Here is a 14,972-nt window from a genome sequence, read left to right on the forward strand (position 1 = left end):
TTTTAAATCAGCTGAAAAATGCTGTGAAATGGGGGGCATTTCAGGCCAGTGTAGGATTTTGGTTACAAGAACCATGAAAGTGCACAAGAAAGCCCGTACACTGAATTACACGGCTTTCTATTCAAAAGAGGACAAAAGAAATTCCCTGAGTTCGATTTTTTGCAGCACTGAGAGGGGCACTGTTGCGAGGCCAGTTAGCTCAGTTGGTTAGAGCGTGGTGCTAATAACGCCAAGGTTGTTGGGTCCGGCCGTCTGATTGGCGTTCTTTTCTTTGGGGGGCGGGAAGTGTCCGGCCGCAGGGGATCTTGGGACCTTGCCTGCATAGCAGCTTCCCAGAGTGCGTCGTTTCCGGCACAGTGTGGCCGGGTGTTTTCCGAGTTATCGCACGGATTGGTCACGCTCGCAAGCCGTGAGCCGCAGGCGATGAGCCCGGAGCTGAACGGGCCCCACTGGCTAGTTTGTAAGGCCAGGTGCATTGCCAACCACGACCGGCAGCGCAGAGGCTTTGAAGGCGGCCTGGGCTCCTGCAGCTGTGCAACCACGCACTCTGGTTTCTCTTCATCTTGTACAAATCTTTTGCCTTTTACTAAAGATTTCCGTGGAGAGGAGCATGAATGAGTTCCATGCAATTTTTGTGCTTCCCTGCCTTCGGGTGGGGCGCAGCCTGGCTGGTCAAAGAGAGAAAACAAAAACGCCCGCAATCGGTCTTGTTATGGCGATTGTGGCAGTCTGCTCCGCGAGTCCTCGGTCTCCATCCGTCTGATTGGCGCTCTTTTCTTTGGGGGTTGGGAAGTGTCCGGCCGCAGGGGATCTTGGGACCTCGCTTTGCATAGCGGCTTCCCAGAGTGCGTCGTTTCCGGCACAGTGTGGCCGGGTGTTTTCCGAGTTATCGCACGGATTGGTCACGCTCGCAAGCCGTGAGCCGCAGGCGATGAGCCCGGAGCTGAACGGGCCCCACTGGCTCGTTTGTAAGGCCAGGTGTATTGCCAACCACGACCGGCAGGGCAGAGGCTTTGAAGGCGGCCTGGGCTCCTGCAGCTGTGCAGCCGCGCACTCTGGTTTCTCTTCATCTCGTACAAATCTTTCGCCTTTTACTAAAGATTTCCGTGGAGAGGAGCATGAATGCGTTCCATGCAATTTTTGTGCTTCCCTGCCTTCGGGTGGGGCGCAACCTGGCTGGTCAAAGAGAGAAAACAAAAACGCCCGCAATCAGTCTTGTTATGGCGATTGTGGCAGTCTGCTCCGCGAGTCCACGGTCTCCGGCCGTCTGATTGGCGCTCTTTTCTTTGGGGGGCGGGAAGTGTCCGGCCGCAGGGGATCTTGGGACCTCGCTTTGCATAGCGGCTTCCCAGAGTGCGTCGTTTCCGGCACAGTGTGGCCGGGTGTTTTCCGAGTTATCGCACGGATTGGGCACGCTCGCAAGCCGTGAGCCGCAGGCGATGAGCCCGGAGCTGAACGGGCCCCACTGGCTAGTTTGTAAGGCCAGGTGCATTGCCAACCACGACCGGCAGCGCAGAGGCTTTGAAGGCGGCCTGGGCTCCTGCAGCTGTGCAGCCACGCACTCTGGTTTCTCTTCATCTCGTACAAATCTTTCGCCTTTTACTAAAGATTTCCGTGGAGACGAGCATGAACGAGTTCCATGCAATTTTTGTGCTTCCCTGCCTTCGGGTGGGGAGCAGCCTGGCTGGTCAAAGAGAGAAAACAAAAACGCTCGCAATCGGTCTTGTTATGGCGATTGTGGCAGTCTGCTCCGCGAGTCCTCGGTCTCCGGCCGTCTGATTGGCGCTCTTTTCTTTGGGGGTTGGGAAGTGTCCGGCCGCAGGGGATCTTGGGACCTCGCTTTGCATAGCGGCTTCCCAGAGTGCGTCGTTTCCGGTACAGTGTGGCCGGGTGTTTTCCGAGTTATCGCACGGATTGGTCACGCTCGCAAGCCGTGAGCCGCAGGCGATGAGCCCGGAGCTGAACGGGCCCCACTGGCTAGTTTGTAAGGCCAGGTGCATTGCCAACCACGACCGGCAGCGCAGAGGCTTTGAAGGCGGCCTGGGCTCCTGCAGCTGTGCAGCCACGCACACTGGTTTCTCTTCATCTCGTACAAATCTTTCGCCTTTTACTAAAGATTTCTGTGGAGAGGAGCATGAATGAGTTCCATGCAATTTTTGTGCTTCCTTGCCTTCGGGTGGGGCGCAGCCTGGCTGGTCAAAGAGAGAAAACAAAAACGCCCGCAATCGGTCTTGTTATGGCGATTGTGGCAGTCTGCTCCGCGAGTCCACGGTCTCCGGCCGTCTGATTGGCGCTCTTTTCTTTGGGGGGCGGGAAGTGTCCGGCCGCAGGGGATCTTGGGACCTCGCTTTGCATAGCGGCTTCCCAGAGTGCGTCGTTTCCGGCACAGTGTGGCCGGGTGTTTTCCGAGTTATCGCACGGATTGGGCACGCTCGCAAGCCGTGAGCCGCAGGCGATGAGCCCGGAGCTGAACGGGCCCCACTGGCTCGTTTGTAAGGCCAGGTGTATTGCCAACCACGACTGGCAGGGCAGAGGCATTGAAGGCGGCCTGGGCTCCTGCAGCTGTGCAGTCACGCACTCTTGTTTTTCTTCATTTCGTACAAATCTTTCGCCTTTTACTAAAGATTTCCGTGGAGAGGAGCATGAATGAGTTCCATGCAATTTTTGTGCTTCCCTGCCTTCGGGTGGGGCGCAGCCTGGCTGTTCAAAGAGAGAAAACAAAAACGCTCGCAATCGGTCTTGTTATGGCGATTGTGGCAGTCTGCTCCGCGAGTCCACGGTCTCCGGCGTCTGATTGGCGCTCTTTTCTTTGGGGGGCGGGAAGTGTCCGGCCGCAGGGGATCTTGGGATCTCACTTTGCATAGCGGCTTCCCAGAGTGCGTCGTTTCCGGCACAGTGTGGCCGGGTGTTTTCCGAGTTATCGCACGGATTCGGCACGCTCGCAAGCCGTGAGCCGCAGGCGATGAGCCCGGAGCTGAACGGGCCCCACTGGCTCGTTTGTAAGGCCAGGTGTATTGCCAACCACGACCGGCAGGGCAGAGGCTTTGAAGGCGGCCTGGGCTCCTGCAGCTATGCAGCCACGCACTCTGGTTTCTCTTCATCTCGTACAAATCTTTCGCCTTTTACTAAAGATTTCCGTGGAGAGGAGCATGAATGAGTTCCATGCAATTTTTGTGCTTCCCTGCCTTCGGGTGGGGCGCAGCCTGGCTGGTCAAAGAGAGAAAACAAAAACGCCCGCAATCGGTCTTGTTATGGCGATTGTGGCCGTTTGCTCCGCGAGTCCACGGTCTCCGGCCGTCTGATTGGCGCTCTTTTCTTTGGGGGTTGGGAAGTGTCCGGCCGCAGGGGATCTTGGGACCTCGCTTTGCATAGCGGCTTCCCAGAGTGCGTCGTTTCCGGCACAGTGTGGCCGGGTGTTTTCCGAGTTATCGCACGGATTGGGCACGCTCGCAAGCCGTGAGCCGCAGGCGATGAGCCCCGAGCTGAACGGGCCCCACTGGCTCGTTTGTAAGATCTGCGGCAGATCGTGTAAAGACGTTCAACTTTGTAACTACTGCACCCACAGGAAGCAGAATAAATTCCTCTTTCAAACTGTCAAAGGTTTGCTTTGCGAACGCTGCAGGACATCGCACAATCTGTTTTGAACGGGGACAAACGATTTCTTATGAGGCGCAGTAAGTACAGACGTTTAAAAAGCTCCACTCATGCCGACGATGCAGCATGAAGAAGCGCAACCTAACGTTTGACAGACAATAGCCTGGCGCCGCTACGAGCAATATGAAATCAAACTGACAGCACACAGCGTTTCGCGCTGACTCAAAAGTGATCTCGACAGACGCTGTTCTCTGCATAACGCTGAAAGAGCTAAAGAGTGTTTCTGTTGAGACGTAACAAGCTTGTTTCTTTCTACCATGATGTTACCATGACAAAATCTGTCTTTAAACACCTTGCTCAGTCTCTGACGAGACTGTCAAGAATTGCTTTCGCTAATTGTATTGCAAACCGGCGGAAGCGGGGTATTGGGAAAAGTTTTCAACTAGCAATAATCGCGCATCGGCTAAACCTCAAAGGCTACGATACTGCCACTGCGCAAAGCTGACGGTTGCCAGGCAACCGCGTGGATCCTATGGAAATCGTTATCAATCGTCTCATGGCATGTCGTTGCTGTAACGCTTCATATTTGCGGCCGGACACTTCCCGCCCCCCAAAGAAAAGAGCGCCAATCAGACAGGCGGAGACCGAGGACTGGCAAAGCAGACAGCCACAGTCGCCGTAATAAGAGCGATTGTGAGCGGTTTTGTTTTCTCTCTTTGACCAGCCCAGCTGCGCCCCACCCGAAGGCAGGAAAGCACAAAAATTGTATGGAACTCATTCATGCTCCTCTCCATAGAAATCTTTAGTAAAAGGCAAAAGATTTGTACGAGATGAAGAGAAACCAGAGTGCGTGGCTGGACAGCTGCAGGAGCCCAGGCTGCCTTCAAGGCCTCTGCCCTGCCGGTCGTGGTTGGCAATGCACCTGGCCTTACAAACGAGCCAGTGGGGCCCGTTCAGCTCCGGGCTCATCGCCTGCGGCTCTCGGCTTACCTGGCAGGGGAGATACCTTGATCAGCCTGTAGTTGGAGTAGTTGGATTGTTTTCTTGTTTTGTGGAAGCAGTGTTTGTTTTGCAGTTTGAGATGGCAACCTTTGGATCCCGCAAGAATGCTGTACATTTTGAGCTTTTGGATGACCTCTTCATGGATCGTATGCAGTTCAGCAGAAAAGTGTTACAGAAGGAACTTGGCTTTGAACCTCGGCACTTGGATTTCATCTTCGCTCTCCCAGGTCAGAAAGCATTTGAGGTTGTATTTGCTACCTATCCTCCGTTTGAACAATGCGTGGATGTCTTTGAGGCAAAAAGAGGGAAAGTTCCTGCACTTGAGAAGATCAACTTGCAGCCTCTGACACAGAGAGAGAGGAAAACGGTGCATGTTGTTATGTTCTCGGAACTGGCAAAGACGGAGGACATTCACATCTGGCTTAACCAGTACTGCACCGTCCACCATGGAACTGAGGTTAGAGATGTTGACGGTATAAAAACAGGAGCAAGGAAATTCGAGGTTCGCTTACTACCGGACAATGTAAATGGAGGCTTAAGGCACCTGCCCTCTACAATCCGGCTGGGCGCCTGCAATGGCTATGTTTTTTATGTGGGACAACCAAAGGTGTGTCGGCGCTGTGGTGCTGTGGGACACCTGGCATCGTCCTGCACTGTGAAATGCTGCAAGACCTGTGGCAAACAGGGACATTTAGCCTCTGACTGTTCAATGCTGCCAAAGTGCAATTTATGTGGCTCGGAAGGACACGTTTTTAAGAACTGCCCTCACGCCTACGCCAATAAACTCAAAATGAGAAAGGATGAGGCAGTGCTTGTTTCAGCCAAACCGGCCCGAAAAGCCAAAGCAAACAACAAGTCAAACAAAGAACCCTTGTTGGACAAAGAGTCTCAGCCTCCAGCCAGGATCAGTCCTGCTGTGGCTCCGGGGCCGGTGGAAGAGAAATCCACTACGCTCCCACAACCGCAGACTGCACCAGACAAGCACGAGGGTTTGAAAACCCCCGAGAACAGCGAGGACCCCTCCCCCACTCCTGCTCCTCAGAACGAGGGCCAGTGTGGGGCCCCCCGGTGGAGCGGGTCCAGCGACGATACCCAGGATTCAGCGGAGCTGCTTTTCTCAGACTCTGCAAGTGCTACAGATGCCCTCCTCTCCTCCATCCAGTCCGTCACGGAGGATCTGCAACAGCTGGTGGGTGAGGGGGAAGAGGAGACTGGTGCATCGGCTGCACCCCTTTCCCCTCAGTGCTCCCAGGAGCTGGACTTGAGGAAAAGGAAAAATGACTCTGTTTTCTCCCCGAGCGAGGAGGAAGGAGAGCATGGCGATGGGGACAGCTGGAACCCTTCCACCCCTCTTTCTACCCCCTTCCTTGAAATGGACTCCGTGAACGCTTTTACTGCTGCCACCCTGATGAAGGCTCATTCAGAGGATGGCTGGCAGGAAATTGGTAAGAAGAAAAAGAAAGAGAAGGTAACAGGTGAGACCGAAGAGAAATGTGTTTTGTAAAGTCTGGTTCCACTTTCTTATGTAAAATGGCTCTAAACATAATTTCTCTTAACACCAGAGGTATCAATGACAGAGTTAAATGCCAGTCTGTCTTTGATTACCTCCAGCAGAGAGAGGGAGATGTGTTGATGTTGCAGGAGTGTGCTTTAGCCTATCAAGAGAGGTATAAAAGCTTTAAAGATAGGTGGGATAAAGGGCCTTCTGTTTGGTCAGGGGACAATAACAACAGAGCCTCTGGCGTGGCCATTCTTTTCAAAGGATGGGCTTTCAAATTGAAAAGTATTCAGAGGGTCATAGATGGCAGGTTGCTGTGTGTGGATGTGGAATGGGGGACCGTTAACCTGCGGCTAATCAATGTGTATTGTCCTACTGACGTGGGAGGAAGGGTGGAGCTACTCAAGGCACTCTCCCCCCTATTGTTAAGTAGCACAGACGTGATAGTGGGAGGGGATTTTAATTGTATCTTAGAGCACACAGACAGGCAGTCTAGCTCTCCGATAAAATTGGATTCCAGCTCACTGGCCCTGCAAAACTTAGTTCAAGACTTTAAACTCTCAGACACATATAGATGTATATATCCCACAACAGCAGGATATACATGGTCAGGGAGGAATAGCAGCTCCAGAATTGACTATTGCTTTGTCTCAGAGAGAGTGAAAGTTGTTGGGGTCACTCTTCAGCCTGTCTTCTTCTCAGATCATCAGGCTTTAGGGTGTAGAGTGGAACTCCAGGGCGGGACTGTCTTTGGCCCAGGCCTCTGGAAACTCAACACAAAGCTGCTAGAGAACGAGGGGGTAGTATCCCGCTACAAGGAGAAACTATCACAGTGGCTGTCCTTGCAGTGTCTGTACGGGTCAGTAGGAGAGTGGTGGGAGGAGGTGAAGATGAGGACAAAGGCCTTTTTCATGGCTGAGGGAAGGAAGGCTGCTGCCAGACGGAGAGGAGTGCTAGCCAGGAAACAGAGGCAGCTGCAGCGTCTCTACACGATGCTGCACAGTGGCTTCGATGTGCTCGAGGATATCACCCTTTTAAAAAAGGACATCCGGAGCATAGCCGAAGAAAGTAGTCGAGGAGTGCTGTTAAGAGGCAGAGTGCAGTTCTTGGAAGAAAATGAGAAGTGTACTCGCTTCTTTTTCAGGAAAGTGGTAGGCTCCAAGTCTGTCATGGAAAGTGTAGTTGATGAGGAGGGACGAGAGAGAACAGAGCCGAGTGCTATCCTCTCCTGCACCGAGGCCTTCTACTCAAGACTGTACAGCTCTACAGAGCTAAAGGATGAAGAAATTCATTTTTTTACCTCAAAGCTAGAAAACGTTTTGAGTGAAGAAGATAGGGAAGTACTTGAGAGGGATTTGACAGTAGAAGAGCTGAGACAGGCGATGGAGAGCTTACAGAAGGGGAAAACTCCAGGTGCTGACGGGCTCCCTAAAGAATTTTATTGCACCTTTTGGGATCTGCTTCAGGATCCGCTACTGCTCCTATTCGAGGAAAGCTATAAGACAGAATTGCTGCCTGACTCCTTAAGGGAAGGCACTATCTCTCTCTTGTTTAAGAAAGGAGCAAAAAATGACATAAAGAACTGGAGACCCTCAGCCTGTTAGGCTTGGACACTAAGATCCTGTCCAAAGCCCTTTTCCTGCACCTACAAAATGTAGTGGCCTCACTGGTAGGGAAAGAACAGACTTGTGGGATAGCAGGACGCCTGATGAGCGACAACCTGGCCTTGTTGAGGGATGTCTGTCTGTACTCTGAGGATCGCTCCCTCCCTCTTTGCATTTTAGGTGTAGACCTAGAAAAGGCCTTTGACCGCCTAAACCGGCAGTACTTAACATCGGGACTTGAGCACATGAAGTTTGGCCCCATCATGAGAAAGTGGATTAACCTGCTGTACACAGGTAGCAACAGCAGAGTCATGGTTAATGGCAATAGATCACGCCCCTTTGAAGTCTGTTCAGGGGTGAGGCAGGGCTGCCCATTATCCCCCTTGTTATGCGTTTTGGCTATGGAGCCCTTAGCCTGTGCCTTGCGCCAGGATCAGGCCATTAATGGGATACCAGTGCCTGGAAGTGGGGGAGGAGAGGTAAAGACATCTCTATACATGGATGACGTCACCCTGCTCCTCTCTGACAATGCCTCAATTAGCAGAGCTCTGCAGTGCTGTGATCGTTTCTCTTTGGCTTCCTCCGCAAAAATTAACACATCTAAGAGTGAGATTTTTTATCAGAACTGGAGGGAGCCAAAAGAAGGACATGATCTCAGGCTGCAAGAGAAGATAATTAATTTACAGGTGCCATTCCCCGGCATTGTGGCCATTGTCGGTGCTCACACGCGATAAGATAAGGCGGAGGAGAGCGGGGCATGCCCAGCGCCAGACATTCAAGGAGGGGGCAGTGTGAGGTGAGGTGAGGTGAGGTGAGGTGCGACACGCCGGAGCCCCGACGCAGCTAATGCAGAGCAACTGTTGGACTGGCATCGAAAGGACGTGTGCGCACGGAGCGAGCCTTCCCTGCGGCGGAGCGCGGGAACTTTCTCCCACCTCCCGCTGCAGGAGTTGTGTGCGCTGCAGCGGTGCCGAGAGAAAAGCACAGAAGGCAGCAGGCTCTGGAGAGCAGGTAAGAGACGGAGCCTTGTGGGCAGGCGAGCAGGCCCGTTTTTTGGAAATTGCTGAAAAGGTTTGTTCGGTGTGTGGCAGGCGCACGTCGCGAGCTTGCGTGGCGATCTGCCGGTCTGGAGTTATGCAAATGAGGCCGAATTGCATCCCGGGACATGCTGCGAATGCGCAATGGCGACTGCAGATGTGTAGGAAACGGCGCGCTCGTTTTCTCGTTTTGCCCACACTTTTGAGTGTTAGTGTGGCGTGTGAGTGTGCGAAAGAGTGGGCCCAGCAGGAGGCGGTGGCGTGCGGGGTGAGGAGGTGGCCTAGGCTGCGCAATTTGTGCTGTGGGTGCGGGCCTCTTGCAACTTGGTTTATTTGGTTTATTTATGGTTCGCATAAATAAAACCGGAAAAGAGGAATTTATTCTGCTTCCTGTGCGTGCAGTAGTTACAAAGTTGAACGTCTTTACACGATCTGCTGCAGTTTTCAGTGGGCGGGCTTTGTCAGATGGCTTTTAAAAACGCACTGTGTTTCGGCTCGGGAAACATCATGAGAAGTGTCCTGCATGTTTTCAGTGTATAGCTGTCTTTTAACGCATACAGAATTCATTCAAAATCATTGATTTCTCCAATTAACAAGGGTCCCTTAAAGGATGAGTCAAAGTAACGTCTAATCGGATTAGTTTCCTTTGAGCTGGTTCAGAGTTTGCTCAAGAGTTTACCTTTCACAGATGCGCAAAGAAGAATGTTGGGGGTGCATGCTTCAAGGCGCCTTACAGCTGTAGGGAGTGATTCGAGACGATTCGTGGCGTGTGCTCGTTCCCATATACCGTACGCCCCGGGGTGCAGTGCTAGGATGACGTACAATACTGCTTGGGCACGTAACGGCGTTATATGCAAGTGCGGGACGTGAGGGTTTTCGTTTGTTCGTTTTGTTTTGCTCTGCTTTGCTTTGTTCCGTGGTCAAGAGGCGTAAGGTAAGTTGTAATCCAGGGAGAACACTGGTGGCAAACAGTCCAAGGTGAGAGGTGAGGTCCAAAGTCGAAAAGGCAGAAGGGGAGTCCAATATCCAGAATAAAAGAAGTAATGGAAAAAACGCCAGGTAGAGCTCTCAAGGAGTAGACTCAATACCAGCGGGAAGCAGGTAAAGATGGTAAAAATAGCACTGCGTACCGCACGGTGGAGTGTGTGCAGGTGGGTTAACTCGTGCGGCGGCGTTTGTTAATAATCACCCGCTGCTGGTGCTGATTAGATTGCTTAAGAGTTGGTCTTAACTGCCTGGCGGTCATGACAAGCTCCTCTTTAAGCTGTGGTTTAGTTTTGCATTCATGTGTTTCTAGAGCAGTTATTTATGGGGGTGGGTGGGTCTTTCACAGAGGCTCAGGACAAATCCCCTGCATGAAAGTCTACTGTGTGCGTTCAAACAGTCACAGGTCAAGAGCCAGGCAGGAGGACAATGGACAGAAGAAGCAACAAACTAAAAATAAAAGAACGAATATGAAAAAGCCACCATCTTTTTCTTTTTGACATTTTCCGACTTTCATGCAAGCCAGGACAAAGTTGCTCGTAGCTACTTGTGGATTCAAATACTCTATCGAGTGCTTTGATGAGTTTTTGCAATTTGATTGTCGTCCTGTCAGCCTGTTTCTGTTTTTTTTTTCAATCTAGGGATGGAAAGTATGAGGGAAATGATGGAGCAATCAATAACCGCTCCGGAAAAATGGCAGAAAGAAATGGTCCGTCACTAAGGACATTTGTGAAGCAGAGGAGTGACATCACCACAAAGGCGACACATTCTGCTGATGGTTTTGGTGAATAATGATTGAGGCGCGTTAAGAGAAAGGTAGCTGTGTCAGCCTGCGTAGGCTGCAAAGGATCAAGCAAAGGTTTGCTCCATGCTGAAAAGAGAAGAAAAGAAGCACAACGTTTCGACTGTGGAGCCTTCTGCGCCATTTTCTTTAGCGGTGATGATGTTTACATTGGAAAAACTGAGACATGCGTCCCTGGGTGGGCTTGAACCACCAACCTTCTGGTTAATAGCCGAATGCGCTAACCGATTGCACCACAGAGACTGACGGCCGCTTGAGCTCCCTACATTTGCAGGTTTATGGTCAAAGAAAACAATCACTTGCGCTTCTTGCAGCCGGCAATCTTTTTCCACTGACAACCAAGAAATGGATTTCATCTTTCACAAGCTGTATGGATTTCTTCAAAAACAAGTTATTCCAGAAAGGAAATGAATTCTTGCATTAAACTGAACCAAGCTGTACATGTTTGTCTGAAATGAGACATTCGGCACAACAAGACACGGAGAGAGGCACCGCTGGTATTCAGACCCAGGATCGCCTGCTTACTAGGCAGGCACTTTAAGCCACTAGGGAACAGCGCCAGCAGAGCACCGCCCTTTTACAGACACTTGGACACATCTGTGTTCGGTGTGCACTTAACCTGCTCTCTGAGCCCGTTGCCTCCGTCCCATTTAATAGCAGAACTGACGCCAAGAGAAATGATGAGAAATGGCATTTATCGGGCACTTTTCATGTCCAAGGAGCTCAATGCCCTTGACACCTCCCATTCTTTGGCGACACCATTTTTTCTTTTGTTTAATTTCTATACTTATTGATAGAATAAAAACGATATGTCATGTACTGTAAGGGAAATGTCTCTTTTCATGGGGAAAGCTAGCACCAGCAAATGTTGTGTTTAGAAGAAGTGATTTAACATGACACGTGACCTAATTTACCGGAGCAAAAGCTCACCCAGCAAGCCCTGCTTTACTTCTACAGGAGAGAAGTACTGTAGAGTCTGCAAGATGTTCAGCTGGGTAGCTACGTCAGCATGCCTCGGCTGCAAAGGAACAAGTAATAGGTTTATTGCATGCTGAAAAGAGAAGAACGGAAACACAGTGTTTCGGCTGTGAGGTCTTCTCACACCTGAAGAAGCCTCACACCTGTAAAAGGCTCCACGGTTTTCTTTCTTCTCTTTTCAACATGGAATACACCTATTGTCTGCAAGATGTGACAATTTCATGGTGTTTTGGAAGAAAACCTTTTTTCTTTGAATTCAAAATCAATCGGAATTTCAGCACGACACATCAACACTTTTTCTGTTTTAAGGAGATGATATTTTAAACCTGATAAAAATAGTAGGAAACACAAGTTTCTTGCTGTGAAAATGTAGATGGGGAAGTGTACTACTAGTAGCAGTGTAGAGCTCTCTGTGGTTGAGTGCAAGCACATGTTCTATGGGCCAGTAGCGTAATGGATAATGCATCTGACTTCGGATCAGAAGATTGTAGGTTCGAATCCTGCCTGGCTCGTGTGGCTTTTAAACCTCTCAGGTTCCTCGGTAACAGGTTGCTGTCATGTATATGAACTATAGAAAAGCATTTGCCACAACCCGTAAATTAGCACGCAAGTGCGGGCTAGTTAACACAGAACTGTATGGAGATCATCTCCAGCTCCGAGCTCAATTGCAATGAAAAAACATGCAGAACAGAACTGGAGAGCAGCTGAATTTGTGCTCGGTAGGGTGGGGAGGACTCAGCATTGCTATTGTTCTAATTGGCATAAACTGCAGGGAATCTGAATCAGAACATGTCAGTTAGTTCGATCATTGCGTCAATATGTAGGCCACGTTAATATAGAATTATTAGTTTGTCTGTCTCGTCTTTGTATATAGCTGAATGTCCCTGACAATTTCATGTTAGTTTTTAAGAACGACATTGGTGCTAATATATACATATATAGCATATAAGGAACACGTAAAAGTTTAGTCCATGCTGAAAAGATAAGAAAACCGCCACAACGTTTCATCTTGGAATAAATCTTTACTTGTTGTTTTGCAGCCTACCCATTCTGACCTAACTCCTCCCTTGAAATTCCCTAACAGATAAGGGTACGTAACGGCTCATGCGATGCTCAGTTGCAATTTGTCCCAAAACAAACAAGAACAGCAGCTGAGGGTTTGAGTTTGAACATGCACTGTATTAAAGCAGCTTTTATTTCCATTGATAAATGCTAGATATTCCTACAGAGATTCTCCAGGTGTGTAAGCGATTCCTGTTTCTGTTTCTATTTCTGTTTCATATATATAAACAGTATATATATATATGTTACATGTGTCTCTGCAATAGTATAAATGTGTTATACACTATCAGGGGCTGCTTTTTTGGGCACCTCATCTACAACAAGGGATTTTTTTTCATTTATGTTTGTGGACCTTCACCATTTGAGGAAGTGAGTTAGATAAGAAAGTTACAGGTATGGTGAGCAATGACTGACAAAGGCACGTACTGCGTATTCCTTACAGAAGTGTAAGCAATTTGTTCTAAAAAACACCGGCTAAAGTCCAACATCGTTAGCAATCTTATTACTTAAACAGAATTAACATCAATAAACTGTAAGGTGCTGGTACATGCGAGTAGATTTGATCTTCTATTAAACAAAAATGCAATTACAGCTCTAAAAAGGTCAACCTAGACTTCTGTAACAGATCAGTTCAGATCATCGCTGTTCCTCTGACCTTGTGAGTCTTTGGAATTTTAATAATTGTATTTTGCTTGCCTTTCATGTGGTCTGTGTACAAGTCACTGTGGCGTATGCGGTCCTACACAGCCTTGCTATAGATGTGACGAGCCTCCGCTATGTTGCAATGGAGAACAGGTTCAGTAGGGAGCTGCCGAGAAAATTCAGCTGGAAAGCTCATTGCTGAAAAGCATCGGTATCTGTGTCCAGCTGCAAAGCGTCCTTCGTGGGTGCTGAAGAATCGATTTCACAGGCTGCGGGCCCAGACGATTTAGAGTGTTAAAGGTCCCAGCGAAAACGAAACGGCGCTGGTCCTTTTACACGCACGCACGCAACCAAATGCAAAGGACACCGTAGTCAGCAGGATTTGAACCTGCGCGGGGAGACCCCAACAGATTTCAAGTCCGTCACCTTAACCACTCGGCCACGACTACAGCGAGCACCACGGCCGCTGCCTTCTTGCTACAATCGAACAGGGAGTGCGAGGCGGCGGCGGCGGCGGAGGCAACTTTTTTCAAGTTCGCTCTCCGTTTAAGAAACCTTTTACGCCATACGTGCAAGCACACACACACACACCTCAGAGGACTTAAGGGTGGCTTCAAGTTGGAATGATAAAGTCTCCCCGTTCGGACATGAAAACAGAACGTTCTTAGACAGAAAGCAATCAACAACGGAGACATGTGGACGACGATTTTAGTCACTGCACTTTGAATAGCATTTTTACTCCAGTCACAGGAGATGCACCAATGGCCCTTGACCTACGCTCTTACCAATGCCTTGAACATTCAAACAAAACAGCCCTAAAGTCCTGCGGTTTAATATAACGCTGTTACGTGTCGAGGCAGTATTTGACTCCGTCCTACCGTTGAGACACGGGGCGTACAGATGCAGCTATTCAAAACAAGCGGGCGATACCACATTATTTTGCGGTGCGCTTTACGCAGTCTACCACGAGTTACCGTAAATTCTCCTATAAAACCGCAATTAAAATAATAGTATCCGGAATTTCTGCAAGGTGGAGCTAATAAAGCTCAACCTCTCATGTTTGAGCTGTCGCCATCAAAGTCTTTAACGAAGATATTACTAATAGTATTAATAATGAATGACCTTGGACAAGCTGTAAACTCAAAGTAGTGCCCTGGTCCACATTCTTTTTTTCATTGACTGTCTTTGTAAAAGTAACACCACAGCATTTCGCAATCACGCATTTGTTTCCAATCATGCAAAGTACAGTAATTTTTGAGAATCTCCGATTCACCATGCCTTTCACATGCTCATAAAAGAGATTGATTTAGGAACATAAACATATTACTGTATGCAAACTGTACTGTATACAGTATGTATATGTACATGTATATTTAATGTCTTTACTGTGCCCGTTTAAGCATTGAATATTTATATGGAATTTTACCACTGAAGGGAAATCTTAGTACCTGAGCATAAAAAGAATAGGAGCATACTGTAACACGTGTGAAGGCCATAAACGATATTAATTTTGGAACTTAAACATACAGTATATGGCTGGTCTCGGTACTTTAAAGAAAACATACACACCAGTATTCCATTTCTCCCTAAACATTTTAAGCATCGAAGTCTTTAACTAACGTGATACTGGAGTCAACAAGCTCCGGTACAAGAATTTGATTAAAAGGGAATATAATATGGAATCGCGTATTTAAAGAAATTAATAACGATATAATTATACTCATGTACCGCAACACAAGAATTGTTACATAATGTTTTGTAGGGCTTTT

At 49.0% G+C, this 14,972-nt stretch overlaps 11 non-coding genes across 11 annotated transcripts; 7 read left to right on the forward strand and 4 right to left on the reverse strand.

The window, feature by feature from the left end:
• The first annotated feature begins 542 nt into the window (after positions 1-542).
• On the forward strand, positions 543-659 carry LOC148634135 (U5 spliceosomal RNA). Its single transcript, XR_015933661.1, has one exon. It is a non-coding gene; the product is annotated as a U5 spliceosomal RNA (small nuclear RNA).
• Positions 660-1,050: 391 nt separating this feature from the next.
• Positions 1,051-1,167, forward strand: LOC148634136 (U5 spliceosomal RNA). The gene has a single exon (XR_015933674.1). It is a non-coding gene; the product is annotated as a U5 spliceosomal RNA (small nuclear RNA).
• Positions 1,168-1,558: 391 nt separating this feature from the next.
• On the forward strand, positions 1,559-1,676 carry LOC148634137 (U5 spliceosomal RNA). The gene has a single exon (XR_015933680.1). It is a non-coding gene; the product is annotated as a U5 spliceosomal RNA (small nuclear RNA).
• Positions 1,677-2,066: 390 nt separating this feature from the next.
• On the forward strand, positions 2,067-2,183 carry LOC148634138 (U5 spliceosomal RNA). Its single transcript, XR_015933682.1, has one exon. It is a non-coding gene; the product is annotated as a U5 spliceosomal RNA (small nuclear RNA).
• Positions 2,184-2,574: 391 nt separating this feature from the next.
• Positions 2,575-2,691, forward strand: LOC148634139 (U5 spliceosomal RNA). Its single transcript, XR_015933677.1, has one exon. It is a non-coding gene; the product is annotated as a U5 spliceosomal RNA (small nuclear RNA).
• Positions 2,692-3,081: 390 nt separating this feature from the next.
• Positions 3,082-3,198, forward strand: LOC148634140 (U5 spliceosomal RNA). The gene has a single exon (XR_015933659.1). It is a non-coding gene; the product is annotated as a U5 spliceosomal RNA (small nuclear RNA).
• Positions 3,199-3,955: 757 nt separating this feature from the next.
• LOC148634141 (U4 spliceosomal RNA) lies at positions 3,956-4,097 on the reverse strand. Its single transcript, XR_015933726.1, has one exon. It is a non-coding gene; the product is annotated as a U4 spliceosomal RNA (small nuclear RNA).
• Positions 4,098-4,330: 233 nt separating this feature from the next.
• LOC148634142 (U5 spliceosomal RNA) lies at positions 4,331-4,444 on the reverse strand. Its single transcript, XR_015933681.1, has one exon. It is a non-coding gene; the product is annotated as a U5 spliceosomal RNA (small nuclear RNA).
• Positions 4,445-10,690: 6,246 nt separating this feature from the next.
• Positions 10,691-10,764, reverse strand: trnan-auu (transfer RNA asparagine (anticodon AUU)). Its single transcript has one exon. It is a non-coding gene; the product is annotated as a tRNA-Asn (tRNA).
• A 1,174-nt stretch (positions 10,765-11,938) lies between these two features.
• Positions 11,939-12,011, forward strand: trnar-ucg (transfer RNA arginine (anticodon UCG)). Its single transcript has one exon. It is a non-coding gene; the product is annotated as a tRNA-Arg (tRNA).
• A 1,559-nt stretch (positions 12,012-13,570) lies between these two features.
• Positions 13,571-13,652, reverse strand: trnas-uga (transfer RNA serine (anticodon UGA)). The gene has a single exon. It is a non-coding gene; the product is annotated as a tRNA-Ser (tRNA).
• Between the last annotated feature and the right edge of the window lie 1,320 nt (positions 13,653-14,972).

Source organism: Lepisosteus platostomus, unplaced genomic scaffold, assembly GCF_059453375.1.
Source record: "Lepisosteus platostomus isolate fLepPlt1 unplaced genomic scaffold, fLepPlt1.hap1 Scaffold_40_H1, whole genome shotgun sequence".
In the NCBI taxonomy this organism is placed as follows: Eukaryota; Metazoa; Chordata; class Actinopteri; order Semionotiformes; family Lepisosteidae; genus Lepisosteus; species Lepisosteus platostomus.